The 17,390-nt window shown below is 43.3% G+C and overlaps 1 protein-coding gene and 1 pseudogene across 1 annotated transcript in view; both read right to left on the bottom strand.

Moving 5' to 3' along the window:
- LOC122746594 (zinc finger protein 2 homolog) overlaps positions 1–17,390 on the bottom strand; it is a 67,011-nt gene that overhangs the window by 23,400 nt on the left and 26,221 nt on the right. The window contains exon 5 of the mRNA XM_043992342.1: positions 16,917–16,992. The gene's annotated coding sequence lies outside the window, so the exon portion shown is untranslated. The remainder of the gene's footprint in view (positions 1–16,916; positions 16,993–17,390) is intronic.
- Positions 5,676–16,937, bottom strand: LOC122746602 (annotated as a pseudogene).

Raw genomic sequence — 17,390 nt, forward strand, 5'->3', positions numbered from 1 at the left:
TATTGAGGGATACTTCTCCTAAGATATTTTAGCAACCATGGAAGCTGTCTGCTTGTTAGATAAGCCTGTGTGTACTTTGTCAAGGAAGTGGTCAGTCACCACCAATTTGGGACTTATGTCCTTGCTCTCTCCTTCAAGAGGGAAAAAAAAAGTCAGGGAAGCCTTAAACATCTGCTGGTATTCATCTCTAAATGTGCTGCAGCAGCTGGAAATTAAACAATAATTAGAAGCTATTTTGCCCAACTGTATGCCAATAAATTTGACACTCTAAATGAAATGGATGAAAATTTACAAAAATCTAAATTGCCCGGATTAACAGAAGAGGAAATAAAAGACCTGAATAGCTCCAATTTAGAAAAAGAAATTGACCAAGCCATCAATCAACTCCCTAAGAAAAAATCTCCAGGGCCAGAGGGGTGTACAAGGGAATTCTACCAAACTTTTAAAGAACAACTAAATCCAATATTATATAAATTTTTTGGAAAAATAGATGGAGTTCCTTTTATGACAGAATTATGGTGTTGATACCTATACCAGGAAGAGCCAAAACAAAGAAAAGTATAGACCAATTTCCCTGATGAATATCGATACAAAACTCTTAAATAAAACATTAGCAGAGATGAGAGCATTTTATCACCAGGATAATACAGTATGAACAGGTGGAATTTCTACCAGGAATGCAGGGCTGGTTCAACATTAGGAAACCTATTAATGTAATCAATCACATCAATAACAAAACTAACCCAAATCATATGATTATCTCAGTAGATGCAGAAAAGTTTTCTGACAAAGTACAGCACTTATTCCTATGAAAAACACTAGAGATCATAGCAATAGATGGAGCTTTCCTTGAAAGGATAAGCAGAGGGGCAGCTAGGTGGCACAGTGGATAGAGCACCAGCCCTGGAATCAGGAGGACCTAAGTTCAAATTTGACCGCAGACACTTGACACTTACTAGCTGTGTGACCCTGGGCAAGTCACTTGAGCCCAATTGCCTCACAAAACAAAAAGGATAAGCAGTATCCACCTAAAACCATCAGCAAATATTATATGTAATGGTGATAAGTGAGAGGTATTACCAATAAGAATAGGGGTGAAAGGGGATGTTCATTATCACCTTTATTATTTAACATTGTACTATAAATGTTAGCTTTAGCCATAAGAGAAGAAAAAGGAATTAAAGGAATTAGAATAGGCAAGGAGGAAACAAAACTATCAATCTTTGCCCATGACATGATGGTAGACTTACAGAATCCTAGAGAATCAACTCAAAAACTACTTGAAGGGGGCAGCTAGGTGGCGCAGTAGATAGCGCAACGGCCCTAGATTCAGGAGAACCTGAGTTCAAATCCGACCTCAGACACTTAATACTTACTGGCTGTGTGACCCCAGGCAAGTCACTTAACCCCATTTGCCTCACCAAAAAAAAAAAAAAAAAAGAATTAAAAAAAAAAACTACTTGAAGCAATTAACACCTTTCGCAAACTTGCAGGATATAAAATAAATCCACATAAATCATCAGCCAACATGACCAACAAAGCTCAGCAGCAAGAGAAAGAAAGAGAAATTCCATTTAAAGTAACTGTAAATGGGGCAGCTAGATGGCGTACTGGAAAAAGCACCAGGCCCTGGATTCAGGAGGACCTGAGTTCAAATCTGGCCTCAGACACTTGACACTTACTAGCTATGTGACCTTGGGCAAGTCACTTAACCCTCATTGCCCCACCAAAAAGAAAAACCATGAAGTAACTGTAAGCAATATAAAATATTTGTAAGTCTACCTGCCAAGACAAACCCAGGAACTCTATGAACACAATTACAAAACACTTTTCACACAAATAAAATCATATCTAAACAATTGGAAAAATATCAATTGCTCATGAGTGGGTCGAGCTAATATAATAAATAGGAAAATTCCACCTAAATTAATCTACTTATTCATTGCCATACCAATTAGACTACCTAAAAATTATTTGATAGATGTGGCAAAAAATTAAAGTTTTTAACTAAAATTTAAGAGTTGGCTAACAATAACTGAAGGACTGCCAGTTTTTGAAGGACCGCCCTTTCAGGGAGGAGACCCTGAAGAATAGCTGTGCCCCTGCTGTTGCTCAGGAGAGCGTGACCAGGCACTCCACTTCCGGGGTGCAAGCTTAAAAACGAGGAGAGAACCGAAGTGGTCTCTGTCTCTCTCTCAGCACACAAGCTGACTCAGGTTTGACGGCGTGTTCTGGTGATCGGCCCTGGTCCTCGGTAGCAACACGTCCTTGACGCTGGTTCTCAGCCTCAGAGGTAGCTTTGGGATTTGGTAAGTTTTATAAGGAATATAGACTAAGCTTAGATCTAAGACTATTTATCTGTATTTCTACTTTCCTATTTCCCTAATCAGCATCACCTTGTTTGTTGGCTAATTAATTCCCAAACAATAAAAGCTAAGCAATCCATCTCTAATGAAAGCTCAGAGGTTTCTTTCTCTTACTGGTCTGGGAGATATATAAGGGAAAGGTTAAAGGGGAGTTTAATGCTCCTATATCCAATTTTAAATCTCACATAGAGCTAGAAAAAATAATAACAAAATTAATCTGGAAGAACAAAAGGTCAAGAATCTCAATGGAACTAATGAAAAAATGCACAGGAAGTTGGGCTAATCATACAAAATCTGAAAATATACAATAAATTGGCAGTCATCAAAACTATTTGTTACTGTCTAAGAAATATAGTGGTGTTGGGTAGGTAGGTGGCCTAGAGGATAAAGCACCAGCCCTGGATTCAGGAGGACCTGAGTTCAAATCGGGGTTCAGACTCTTGACACTTACAAGCTGTGTGACCCTTGGCAAGTCACTTAACCCCATTGCCTCTCAAAAAAAATAGAGTGGTGGACCAATGGAATAGGTTAGGCACAAGAGACACAGTAGTAAATGACTATAGTAATCTACTGTTTGATAAACCCAAAGACTCTAGCTGCTGGTATAAGAACTCACTATTTGACAAAAACTGCTGGAAAAGGGGCAGCTCAACCACAAAACAAAAACACCTGGGACAATCTGAAGCTGGGAACAGGAGCAGAGTCAAGAAGCAGCACTCCCCACCCCCCCACCCCCATTGGAGAGTTTAAAGTCAAATGAAAGCGAGGCCAGGCAGACTGAGAAGAAGCCCAACCATCCCCTGGGCCATGCTGTAGCTTGAACAGCGTGTTCCGGAAGCAGCACCACACTTTAAGGAGTTAAAGCCAAGAAATAGTAAGCCAGGATGAGCAGGCAGAGAAAGCAGGAGACCATTGAAAACTTCTTTGGGGGTAAGGTAGACCACAATACAACCTCAGAAGAAGAAGAAGATAATAACAGGGTCAAAGCTCCAACATCCAAAGCTTCCAAGAAAAATATGAACTGGTCTCAGGCCAAGGAAGCTTTAAAAAAGGACTTTGAAGAGAAAGTAGGAGAAAAAGAATGAAGATGTAGAGAAAGGGAAGAAAGGATGGAAAGGGAAATGAGAGTAATGCAGGAGAGTCATGAGAAAAAAGTCAACAGTTTGAAAAGCCAAATGGAAAAGGAGATTTAAAAAACTGTCTGATGAAAATGACTGCCTAAGAATTAGGATTGAACAAATGGAAGCTAGTGACTTTATGAGAAACCAAGACACAGTAAAGCAAATCCAACTGAATGAAAAAATAGAGGGCAGTGTGAAATATCTCCTTGGAAAAACAGCTGACCTGGAAAATAAACCTAGGAGAGATAATTTGAAAATCACTGGACTACCTGAAAACCATGACCAAAATAAAAGCTTAGACAGCATCCTCCAAGAGATTGTGAGGGAAAATTTCCCTGATATTCTAGAAGCAGAAGCTAAAATAGAAATTGAAAGAATCCACTGATCACCTCCTGAAAGAGATCCCAAAAGGAAAATCTCCAGGAATATTATAGCCAAATTCCAGAACTCCCAGGTCAAGGAGAAAATATTGCAAGCAGCTAGAAAAAAGGAATTCAAATACTGTGGAGCTCCAATAAGGATAAAGCAAGATCTAGCAGCTTCTACACTAAGGGACCGAAGGGCATGGAATATGATATTCCAGAAGGCAAAGGAACTGGGACTACAGCCAAAAATCACATACCCAGCAAAACTGAGTATAATCTTTCAGAGGCAAAAATGGGATTTCAATGAGAAAGACATCTTTCAAGCATTTGTGATGAAAAGACCTGAACTGAATAGAAAATTTGACTTTCAAATACAAGACCCTGGAGAAGCATAAAAAAGTAAACAGGAAAAAGACTTCATGAGGGGTATTAAAAGATCAAACTGGTTACATTCCTACATGGGAAGATAATACTTCAAACTCATAAGAACTATCTTAGTAAGGAATTCACAGAAGACACAGGTCTGAACTGAATATGAAGGGATGATATCTATAAAGCATTTATGTTTTGTTCTTTGTGAGGCAGACAGGATGGGGTGTCTTATGTCTGGGGCTGGATTTGGGCTTGGGGCCTCCTGGGTCCAGGGCTGGTGCTTTGTCCACTGTGCCACCTAACTAATCCATGATGATATCATCAAAATAGGGTTGAGGTGTAGGAGGAATAAACTGGGGGAGGGAGAAGGGGAGAGAGGGTCTGGGGAGAGGTAGTTCACATGAAGGAAACAAGAAAAAAGCTTATGGAGGGGAGTAGAAGAGGGGGAAGGAGTTGGGGAGGGAGTGAACCTTAATATCATCAGAATTGGCTCAAAGAAGGACTAACATACATACTCAAGTAGGTATAGTAATATGTATTTGCCCTGAGGGAAGGGAGGGAGAAAAGGGCAGGGGGGAAGAAGGGAAGGAGGAAAGGGCAGATTGGGGGAGAGAGCAGTAAAAAGCAAAATGCTTTCAAGGAAGGTGAAGATGTTCTGCATTACTGCACAAGTATGACATATTGAATTGCTTGATCTCATAGGGAGGGTTGAGGAGGGAGGGAGGAAGAAAAATTTAGAACACGGAATTAGCTCAGGGACCCTGATCTCATCAGAGTGGGCTCATGGAGGGAATAGCTTTCATACCCAATTGGGAAGAGTAATCTATTTAACCCTGCAGGAAAGTAGAAGGGGAAGAGGATAAGGAAGGAAGGGTGAAAAAATGGAGTGCAGAGCAAGGATAGTCAGAAGTAAAACACCTCTGAGGAGGAATAGGTAAAAAGAAGATAGAGTAAATGTCATGGGAAGGGAGTGGGATGGAGGGAAATAGTTATGATGATTGATCATAATGGTAAAAACGTACGGTACCTACTTTGCTGGGCTTTTATGAAGAAAATTCTGTGTCAAGCTTAAGGTACTATATACAGGTTATGAGGAACAGGATACTATCAGAAAAACCTGGAAAGACCTACATAAAGTGAAGCAGAGTGAAATGTACTGTATACAAAATAACAGCAATAGTGGGGGATGATCTGCTGGGGGGGGGGGGTAAAGTCCCTCAGGTGTTTCAGATACTGGTAATTGGCCAGGAAAATTTCCTACAAAATTGAGCTTAACACAAATTTAAATAGCTTTGCTAAAAATCAAATCAAATGACTAAGGAAATTCAGAATCTTTTAGAGATTTTACAATTATTGTCCAGTTGTTATGCATGAAACATATAAAAACAAAAATTGAAACATTTTCTAAAACTAAATATAACTACATTTGCCCCTGTGGGGAATAAATTGAGAAGACAATTGTGATATTAAGAAAATATATTTTTTAAAATCTTCATTTCATCACTTTTTGCATCATCTGCCTAATTATCCTCATGCCTTTGTGAGAAATTAAAGCATCTAATATAATCTCTTTCTGAGCTCTGTGTGAAAGCCTTTCCACACTTATTATTCATAAGGTTATTCTCCAGTATGGATTCTCTGATGTACAACAAGATGGGATTCCCCTATGAAAGTCTTTCCACGCTTATTACATCCATAAGGTTTCTCTCTCCAGTATGGATTCTCTGATGTTTAGCACGACTGGAGCTCTGTGTGAAAGCCTTGCCACACTGATTACATTTGTAAGGTTTCTCTCCAGTGTGGACTCTCCGATGTGCAGCAAGACTGGAACTGTTTGTGAAAGCCTTTCCACATTGATTGCATTCATAAGGTTTCTCTCCAGTATGGATTCTCTGATGGGTAGCAAGATGGGAGTTTATTTTGAAAGCCTTTCCACACTGATTGCACTCATAAGGTTTCTCTCCAGTGTGGATTCTCTGATGTGCAACAAGATGGGAGCTCATTCTGAAAGCCTTCTCACACTGATAACATTTATAAGGTTTCTCTCCAGTATGGGTTCTCTGATGACTAGCAAGACTGGAACTGCCTGTGAAAGCCTTTCCACATTGATTGCATTTATAAGGTTTCTCTCCAGTGTGGACTCTCCGATGTGCAGCAAGACTGGAACTGCCTGTGAAAGCCTTTCCACAGTGACTGCATTTATAAGGTTTCTCTCCAGTGTGGATTCTCTGATGCTGAGCAAGACTGGAACTCTCTGTGAAAGCCTTTCCACACTGATTACATTTACAAGGTTTCTCTCCAGTGTGGATTCTCTGATGCACAGTAAGACTGGAACGCTCTCTGAAAGTCTTTCCACACTGATTGCATTGATAAGGTTTCTCTCCAGTGTGGATTCTCTGATGTGCAGCAAGGTTGGACCTCTCTCTGAAAGCCTTTCCACACTGAAGACATTCATAAGGTTTCTCTCCAGTGTGCATCCTCTGATGAACAACAAGATGGGAGCTCACTTTGAAAGCTTTTCCACAGTGATGACATTCATAAGGTTTCTCTCCAGTGTGGATTCTCTGATGTGCAACAAGATGGGAGTTCGCTTTGAAAGCTTTTCCACACTTACTACATTCATAAGGTTTCTCTCCAGTGTGGATTCTCTGATGTACAACAAGATGGGATTCCCCTGTGAAAGTCTTTCCACACTGATTACATGCATAACATTTCTCTCCAGTGTGCATTCTCCGATGTGCAGCAAGACTAGAGCTCCCTGTGAATGCCTTTCCACAATGATCACATTCATAAGGTTTCTCTCCAGTGTGGATTCTCTGATGTACAGCAAGATTGCAGCTCTGTGTGAAAGCCTTTCCACACTGATTACATTTATAAGGTTTCTCTCCAGTGTGGATTCTCTGATGCTTAGCAAGACTGGAATTCTCTCTGAAAGTCTTTCCACACTGATGACATTCATAAGGTTTCTCTCCAGTGTGGATTCTCTGATGTACAACAAGACTAGAGCTCACTTTGAAAGCCTTTCCACACTGATCACATTCATAACGTTTCTCTCCAGTGTGGATTTTCTGATGCTTAGCAAGATTCAAACTCTCTGTGAATGTGTTTCCACACTGATTACATTTATAAAACTTTTTTTCATTTTGAATGTTCTGATGCCTAATAACATCTGAGTTCCAACCAAAGGCCTTTGCACCATCACTCTCAGATCTATGCTGCTCAAATTCTTCCCCAGAAATGTTCACATTAGTAGCCATCTTCTTCACAATCAACCTAGTGTCTCCACCTGAGGAATACAATTATGTATTAACAGAAAGATACATACACTTAAAATATGTTCTTTTGTCATGTGGCATAATGTAACCTTATTCACATTCTACTTCCCCAGTGAAAATGAAGAACTTAAAATTTAAAATTGGCAGAATGAATCTTTGGAAATACCTGCAAGATGGTTCATTTTATTTTGGAAAGAATAAGTTTTTCCCCCCAATTACATGTAAAGGTAGCTTTTAAAATTTATTTCCCCTACAATTGAGTTTCAATTTTTCTTTCCATCCCTCCTTTTCCTTCCCCCTTCTCAAAATGGCAAGCAATCTAATATAGCTTATACATGTGGAATGATGTATAACATTTCCACATTGTTCATGTTGTGAAAGAAAAAAACATGTTGAAAGGGCCAAACCACTGTAGTGAAAATGTCAAAGTTGCTGTGTTAGACAAAGAAAGGGAAAAGAAAATAGGTTTATTGAGAGAGGGTTACTTTCTTACAATAGAGCTGGTCTCAGTTCTAGGACTCAAAGACCCCAAGCCTCAGGATTCAGGGGTATTTAGACAACATAACTCCTCCCAATATTTATCATAATCCAAGTGGTACAAATACAACAAATATGGAAAAGGGAGAAAGAAACCATGAAATACTAGCACAGTCACTTGCAATTCTATATATTGTTTTAAAATAACACTATTACTGAGTAACAGGCTCATAACACATGAAACCAGATACTGGATTACATCTTTGCCATCTTGGATGTGTCCTCCCTGGCCTATATTTCTCTGACTTTTTTCTCAGCTATCCAGACTTTCCACCATATTGGTTAAGCTTGGCTTTCCAACTTCTCTCCAGCTCTCATTGTTCCCTTATACCTCAGGAAGTACTATTTTAAGTATTTGATCTTCAAGCTGATTGGTGGCTAGACTAACCACAACTGGAAGTCAGGAAGTTAAACCTTTGGTTAAGCTTGTTGAGTAGGAAAGTTAGCATTCAGGAGTACCTGAGTTCAAATCTGGTCTCAGACACCTAACACTTACTAGCTGTGTGACCCTGGGCAAGTCACTTAACCCCAACTGCCTCACCAAAAAATCCCCCCAAAACCAAAAAAACAAAAAAAAATGTTTTATTTTATAATTTTGCATTAATATTCATTGGTGAATCTGGTCTACAATTTTCTTTCTGTTTTGGCTCTTCTTCATTTAGGAATCAGCACCATGTTTGTGTTATAAAAGGAGTTTATGAGGACATAACTACAAGATGTGAGAAAATAATGGGGTTACAGGGGACCCAGAGAGCCCTGCCTGCCCTTTCTTAATCCCAGAGTCAGGAGAATTTCAAAGGTAATGTAGTTGCACCCTGGACTGTGAATACAGACAACAGAAGATAAATCCACACCTACCTGAAAAGCCTGCCCCCCCCCCCCCCAGAGGGTCTGTCCTCTGGGCTCTGATATCAGCACATACAGCTCCAGACCACCCTCAAGTCCAATGAACCAAAAGATTTTAGCTTGAAGCACTGTGTAAGGGCCACCTCTCCTCCTGACCTCAAGGAGTTTACACTCCTGGACTCTCTCTCTTGGCCTTGGGAATCTGAAGGAGCAGCAACGTGGCCCACTATCCCTCTCTCCCCTCTGAACTTTTGGGGCCATGTGTTCTAAGCGCAGTAGAGCACAGGACCTGGATTCAGGAGGACCTGAGTTTAAATCTGGCTTCACTTACTAGCTGTGTGACCCTGGGCAAGTCACTTAACCCCAATTGCCTCATTAAAAAAAAAAAAAAAAGATTCAGTTACTTGCACAGGATCCCAATGCTGAAATGTGTCTCAAAGTCAATTCCAATTAAGGCCTTCCTGCCCACAAGTCTAGCACTCCCTTCACCACAACACTTAGGAGACCTCTTATAATAAAGAGCCCTCTTACATCATTTGTGTCACTCACTTAGACAGGAGTTCCTTGGACCTTTGAGCTCTACCATCCCTGGTGATTGCCCTTCCTGGAAAGGATAACTCAAATCTTCTCTAGAAACTGGAAGTCCTAGGAATATAGGAAAAGGAAGGGAGGAGAATGGAGAGAAATATACAATTTATTCCTCTTTAGGGAAAGAAGAGATGCAAACAAAGAGGACAGGATGGTTCCCAGGATGTCTCAAGGATAGTTCCCAAGGTATTGATTGCTGGGATCTTTGGGGGCAGCCTGAGATCACACAGGCCATTTGGTATCAGAAAACTTCCCCTTTATTCACCTCTTTCCTAGAAAGATGGGAACACTGCCTAGCTTCAATTTTCTAGAAATTGGAGGCTGTGGTAGTGCAGTGGTAACAGCCCAGGGCCTAGAGTCAGTAAGACCATTTCAAACCAGTGTCAGACACATGGGAGCTGTGTCCCCCTGGACAAGTTGTGTAACCTGTTTGCCTGTTACCTCACCTATGAATGGGGATGATAATACTACCCAACTCATAGGGATGTTGTGAAGATCAAACGACAATGAGGATAATACATTTTGCCCAGTGCTAGATATAAAGCAGGCATGTATGAATGTTTACTCCATTCCCTTCCTTTCCCAACATCTGGACTGAAATTTGAGGGAACAAAGCAAGAAGAATCAGGATAAACTTGCTAGGCCTGGCAGGATGAGGAGCAGTGAGCTACCTTGTCAGTAGCTCAGAGTCACCAGAGGCAAAGATCCTTACCCACAGAGAGCAGGTTCTGGACATTCTCCAGCATAACCTCCTTGTAGAGCTCTCTCTGAGGATGGTCCAAGAGGCGCCACTCCTCCTGGGTGAAATCCACAGCCACATCTTTGAAGGTCACCAACTCCTAAGTCATCAAAAGTCACATGATTTAGAGATGAAAAAGACTTCAGAATTCACCTAATCCAGCCCTCATCAACTTAGAGGAAGAAACTGAAGCACAGAAGGCATTTGTCCAAAACTCCTATGAGAGGCAGCAACACTTGAAATTCTTCCTCACCCGAAGGGATATCTTACATTTCTTAAGGGATATGTTAAGGAAATTTTATAAAGAATTTATGGGAAGTTGGCAAATACTTTATAATCTGTGGGGGGTAAAAACCTTACAAAGAAAATAAAACAGTTAATTCCCAAAAAGGCTGAAATAAAGTCCTATTTGGATAAAAGCATGAAGAGCATTCTTAAGAAATATTGCTTACCAGGAGACCTAAGTGTCACAGTGGATAAAGCACAGGCCCTGAATTCAGGAGGACTTGAGTGATTTGTCAAATTTATGCAAATTTGACTTTTATTTCCTTCAACTGCTTTAGTTGCAAAAGGAGGATAAGAAGAGGTCCTTCCTGCCAGGGTTCTTCTGAGGATCCAATGAGACGTTCTTTGTAAAGAACTTCACACCAAGCCTGGCACTTAGTCCGTGCTGATCCTCCTCCTTTTCCTCCCTCCCACAGCCTCCTAGGTGGTGGCCCTAGCTTTTGTCTCTCAGCACTCTGAGTCATCCTCTTCACTATTGCCAAACTTCTTTTCCTTAGCATGGATCTGACCATGTAACTGCTACTCAAATAATGCCAATGACCTCTGGGATCATATAGCAACCCCTCCTTTTAGCTTCAAGGCCACATACAACCTAGTCCCAACCTCTCTTTCAGCCTCATAAGACACTCACCACTCACCCTCTTGCCTTTGCAACCCAGACATATTGGCTTTCTCTCTTTCTGAGCTCTGCTCTTCCTCCTTACCTTTCTGCCTCTTTTACTCCATGTGGCAGTCCCTCTGTCCCTTGAAAACACATTTTATACATAAAGCCTTGGCTGATATCTTTGACTGGGAGCCTCTCCATCAAATTACTTTCTATTGAGTACTATTGTATTTATCTGAATTTATCCAATCCTATTGATGCTGTACCTGTCTTTGTCAGTACTTGTCCATTCTATGAGGATTTAAGCTCACTGCAGTGGCCATTATTCCATTAATTGCAGCTATCTCTTCCAGAAATCTCTCTCCCAATAGTGCCTGTTGTCCTTTGTTCTCAAAGAGGACCAAAGGGACATCACTATTACAATCATGCTAGAATGTCTAACGGGCTGCTCAGACCAGTGCACCCTCAGAATGTTCTATCACAGGTGCAGACCTTCAATTTGCTATTCAGTCTAATACTTCCTGTCCCCACAATTTTCTTCAGAACTTTCAAAATACTGAGGTAGCTCTGGGAATGCATGAGTCAGCCACATAATCAATGTGGACATCCCTGCAAAGTAGACAGCCAAGGGAAGTGAACATATCTACAGGATGTAAATCTTCTCCACCTGCTGGAACTGATGGTTCCAGGTATGCATGGGGTGGTGCTGGCTGATGAAGCACCTGGGTTTTCTTACTGTTAATTGTGAGGCCAAAACAAGCAACAGAGAATTGACCCCCATTTTGTTCCATATCAACTTCAGAGGGTGCACTGAATGCATCGTCATCTGCAAACAAACAAAAATGCCCTAAACAGAACGTGCTATGGGGTGATGTCTTCTAATTCATTCAGAACGTGCATTTGAGTCAGTCATCAGCCTCACTCCTGCTTCCAGAGTTGTCACAGCCCAGGGGCAGAACAGTCAAGGTACCTGGTGATGGCTTGAGCTGCAGGGCATGGCCTGGGCTTGTCAGGGGAATACCTTGGTCTTCAATGTCTAAGCAAGCTCTCAGTGCTCCAAAGTACCTGCTTCAGCTGCCTTCATGGCCATTGGGATAAAGTGTTCTTATCCACCCATTCCACAGGGGGACATCTTCACACACTTGGGGTAGACACCGGCCCCCCCCCCACCTCAGTTAACCCCAACCTGGTTAGTCCTTCTGCTGAAATAGTTGACTGGGCTGCGGCTGCTGTGCATGATTCAGCTTCTTGGAGCCAGGGGAGGCCTGGCTGGACCAGGGAGACACCAAAGGGGAAAGCAGCCCTGAAAAGGCCTTGGCAGCCCTCACCCCAGGGGCACTATTCTTCCCTGAACATGCCATGATTCCTGCTTCACTCAGCCCTCTAGAGCCCCCCCCAGAGTCCTGGCCATGCTCACTGGGAAGAACTTTCAACAGGCCCAACCCTTGTCCCCTCCTGCTGCTCTCTGGACATCTTTATACCACCCACAGCTGGTCTCTTTCTTCCTTTGACTCTGGGAAGTCCAAGGACATCTTTTGTATTCTCATCCCCCAACTTGTAACACTGAGGCTTTGATGTATCAAGTGGCTCATGATCCTTAAAGTGACTTTTTGAGAAAACATCATTAACTCCATTTGATGCTAGACTGGTTGTTCTTAAATTAGGAACTGAATGAATGTCCCCTTCAGGACCTCTCTTCCACAATAACTTTAGGAGAACACAGAGTGCTCACTTCCTGTCCTGTTACTCTCTACAAGGAGGTACAAAGGGTTTGCCAATAGTGATTAAATCCCTAACTAATCAAGCAGCTCCTATCTTCTTTAGACTGGTTTTGAGTACCAATGCTAAACATATCTATCTAAACTTTCAAGTCTATGTCACAAATTCACAGTTTTTACTTTTACTCAAAATGTAACTTTTCTCCACTATTAGGTCTTCATCCCAAAGAGATCGGGAAAAGGTAAAAGGACATTTTATATTTATAGCTGGGGCAGCTGGTGGTACAGTGGATAAAGCACCAGACCTGAATTCAGGAGGACCTGAGTTCAAATCAGACATCAGACACTTGACACTTACTAGCTGTGTGATTCTAGACAAGTCCCTTAACTCTCATTGCCCTGCTTTTATATATATATATATATATATATATACACACACACACACACACACACACATATATATATACACACATACATATATAGTATATGTGTATACACACATGCTCTTTTTGTGGTTAGAAAGAATTGAAAATTGAAGGGGTGCCCATCAACTGGAGAATGCTTAAACAAGTTGTGATATATGAATGTAATGGAATGTTATTGTGCTGTAAGAAATGGTGAACAGATGGATTTCAGAAAAACCCAGAAAGGCTTACATGAACTGACTCTGAGTGAGATGAGCAGAACCAGGAGAACATTGTATACATAGTATCAACAACATTGTGTGATGACTACCTGTGATAGATTCATGTTTTCTCAGCAACACAGTGGTCCAAGATAATTGTAGAGGACTCATGATGGACAATGCTCTCCACATCCAGAATAAAGAACTGTGGAATCTAGATGCAGATGGAACCATACTGTTTCTATTGGTTTTTGTCTTTTTTCTTTTTTGAGGTTTTTCCCTTTTGTTCCGATTCCTCTTTCACTACACATGCAGATATATTTTAATGAGATAGTGCATATATAACCTATATGAGACTGCTTGCTGTCTTGCATTGAGGGAGGAGGGTGCAAGGGAGAAAAATTAGAAATCTTATAAAAACAAAATGTTTAGCGGCAGCTAGGTGGCACTGCCCCTGGATTCAGGGGGACCTGACTTCAAATCTAGCATCAGACACTTGGCACATACTACCTTGTGTGACCCTGGGCATTTCACTTAACCCTCATTGTCCTGCTTCTCCCCTTCCCCCCCCACCCCAAATGTAGGAAACTATCCACATGTAACTAGAAAACAATGAAATACTTTTACGTTAAAAAAAAAATTACCTTTCCCTCTCTCTGTTCCGCAACCCAATCTTATCTAAGACCTCTTTGTAAGCCTGTCTATGGTAACAAGACCTAACCCATCCTACCCAAAGGTTAGGTCATATAACTCAGGAGGGGAGACTGTCTCTCCATCATCTGTGGAACTCTGAGACACACATGTCCATCACCCACTCAGGGAGGATGTCACTCTCCAGAGAGAATAGATAAAACAGAGTTTACTGTCTGGCTGAAACTTGTGCTCCTTTATTCTGGCCGTCCCCAGGAAGGACCCTGACAAATGTCCCAACAGGATCATGGGAGATCATGTTTATATGGCTCCCAGAACACAGCAGACACCAGATAACCCTCTCCTGTCTTCTTGCACCTCAGTCCTCTTCTCTCTGACCTGGGGACACTGGCCTCCTGGATGATCCTTGACCAAGACCCTCCATCACCTCATCTGTGCCTTTCCAATGACTGTGTCTCATGTTTGCACTGACCCCCTCCTCACCTGGGCCTCCTGCTGTTGTGGGAAGAGGGACCCTAAACCCCAAGGAATCATTAAAGTTTCCCAAGGGGAAAGCAGCTCCACCTCCCAGTTGTTTCCCTGCCAGTGGTCTTGCCCCTCCTAACTGCTTTGCACACAGCTTTTGTGTGTAAACATAGAAAGGACCAGCTCTTCTCTTACCCAGGGAGACAGGCTTTCAACAGTGATTCTGTCTCCTGGTCATATGTTCCTCTCTCCTAATAAATCACTTTTCATTTTACAAGATTTGTGCTGAGCCTCTAATTCATGGGTGAGCTTGCCTGCTGATCCAGGCCACAAGTCTCCCAACATTATGGTGCTGAAACCCAGTAAAATTCATTGGGGGGGGGGGGGCAGCTAGGTAGCACAGTGGATAAAGCACCGGCCCTGGATTCAGGAGGACCTGAGTTCAAATCCGGCCTCAGACACTTGATACTTACTAGCTGTGTGACCCTGGGCAAGTCACTTAACTCTCATTGCCCAATAAAAAAAAAAGTCATTGGGCAGGTAAAAAGGTGGGCTGCTCATGTGGCTACTTCTAGATTCTCTTTGATTTACAGTCACACGACATCCAGACAAAAGAATTGCTCAGGGTTTTGTCAGCACCCATTTGGAGGCAGGTGTGGGCATCTGTCCCTGAGGTCCAGCCCAGCCCACCATGAAAAGGGACAAGGAGAAATCATTCCCTGTGGCCCCCCCTGCTCAGGTGTATCCTTAAAAAATGCGGGGGTGGGGGGGTGGGAAATGGGACAAAAAAGTGAATGATTTTCCATTGTAACACAAGATTTGTGACAAACCTCCAATTCTTTGGCTGAGCTAGCCCCTAGATCCAGGTTACAAGGCCCCCAACACTGGCTTCCTTCACTTCTCAGCAAAATCCTCACCTTCTGAAAATGAGCTTTTCCTGGTCCCTGACACTGCTAGGGCCTTCCCTCTGAGGGGGCCTCCCATTCATACTGTAGAGCCCTTGTGGGAACCCAGCTGCTGCCATGTTATCTCCCAAGGAGACTGTGAGCCATTTGAGGGCAGTGATAGTTATTGTTTAAATCTTCCTTTGCATCCCCAGTACGTTGGCACAGTGCTTGGCACAGAGGAGCCACTGTCTAAATACTTATTGACTTGACCTAAGAAATGCCAAATGAGAGGGATTCAGAGAGAGCAGGGGAGACTGGGGTGGCCTGAGGCAGAAGGAAATGAGCAGAATCAGGAGGACAATGTCTGCTCTGCTGACAGCCCTGGAGAGGACAATGTACATTGGTTTTTTTGTATTTGTTTTTTTTTTTGCAGGGCAATGGGGGTCAAGTGACTTGCCCAGGGTCACACAGCTAGTAAGTGTCAAGTGTCTGAGGCCGGATTTGAACTCAGGTCCTCCTGAATCCAGGGCCAGTGCTTTAACCACTGCGCCATCTAGCTGACCAACAATGTACATGTAACAGGATAAAGCTTCCTTGGCTCTGCTGGATCCCACCTTTGCTGATGCTGGTCAGGTCTGTGGATGGGCCGCACTCACCTGGGATGAGGGTGTCTGGGTCCCTGGGGCCATCCTCTCTGGTTCCAGGCTCTCTCCTTGGAATAAATAGACTTTGGTGGTCGGTAAACTGGCCTGGGGAGGGAGAAGGGTGTCTGAGTGGGAGAGACAAAGTCTTTGAGATTTCCTCCTAGGGTGGACACTGGCCTACCTGGAATTGCGGAGCTTGAAGTCTCAGAGGGCCTGCAAACGTTCTGCCTTCGCGGGAGAGACTCTAAGCAGATCAGGAGGAGAGCAGAGAGGGTAAGGGACCTTGGCCTGAACAGGAAGAGGACTTGCCACCTTCTCTAATGCCCCCTGCCCCCCCCATCTTCCTGCAGAGAGACCCAGGAGGAGGAAGAGGCTGGGGACCCCAGAGGGGAGGAGACCAGGCAGAGCATCAATGACCCGAGACCCAGAGCCCTACCTCCATCTGATACTATGGGTGAGATATGCAGGTCAGGCAAATGTGGCCTCATGGTAAAACTGGGCATGGCATCCTAGGACTTTGGGGATGGGACAGGCTCCCTTTATAAGTAGCAAGGGATACCCCCAGAGCCAGGATTGGAGGGGGGCTTGCTCCTGGCCAGCCAAGAAGACACTGACCAAGAGGTCAGAATGGGAGAGATAGGGGGCTTGGTGGCTAGAGCCCTGACCCTCCTCACTTAAATCTAATTCATTGCAAGTCATGATGTGTGTCATGATCCTCTTTGAGCAGAAGGACAAACAGACAACAACAACAGAGTGGGAAGATGAGGCCCCATGGAAAGGACAACCATCAGAAGCAGGATGTGGAGAGGGGCCCTTGTTCTGACCTACCTGGCACCTGCTTGTGCAGAGCTGGCTGTCAGAAAACAGAGAGATCTCAGGTCCAGGGAAGGCACAGAGATCTCACCTGTGAGGGAAGAAGAGACCTCAGCTTGAAATGAAGGAAGAGAGAGCTCAGATCTAAGGGCTGCTCTGGGTAAGGCCTCCTATTCCCAAGGGTCAATCCCTACCCAGCCCTCCCTCTCCTGGAATGACCTCTCTCCTCCCCTTCCCACCTCCCAGGCTTCCAAACTTCACCCCAGGAAGAGAATTCCCCCAAGGTCACCCCCTGCCTGGCTGCTCAGTTCTGAGGCCTCTCCTCCCCCATTGCTCTACCACCTCTGCCCCCTCCCTTACCTGCTCTGGGACTCCAACCCCCCTCAGCAGAAAGTCCTGCCCTGTCAGCTCTCCCCCCACCACACCCATCTTCTTCCTGGTTCTCCCAGCCATTCCCCTCCCCTGAAGCCCCCCTTGCTTCTCTGCAGT

This window comes from Dromiciops gliroides, chromosome 3 (assembly GCF_019393635.1).
Source record: "Dromiciops gliroides isolate mDroGli1 chromosome 3, mDroGli1.pri, whole genome shotgun sequence".
Taxonomy (NCBI): Eukaryota; Metazoa; Chordata; class Mammalia; order Microbiotheria; family Microbiotheriidae; genus Dromiciops; species Dromiciops gliroides.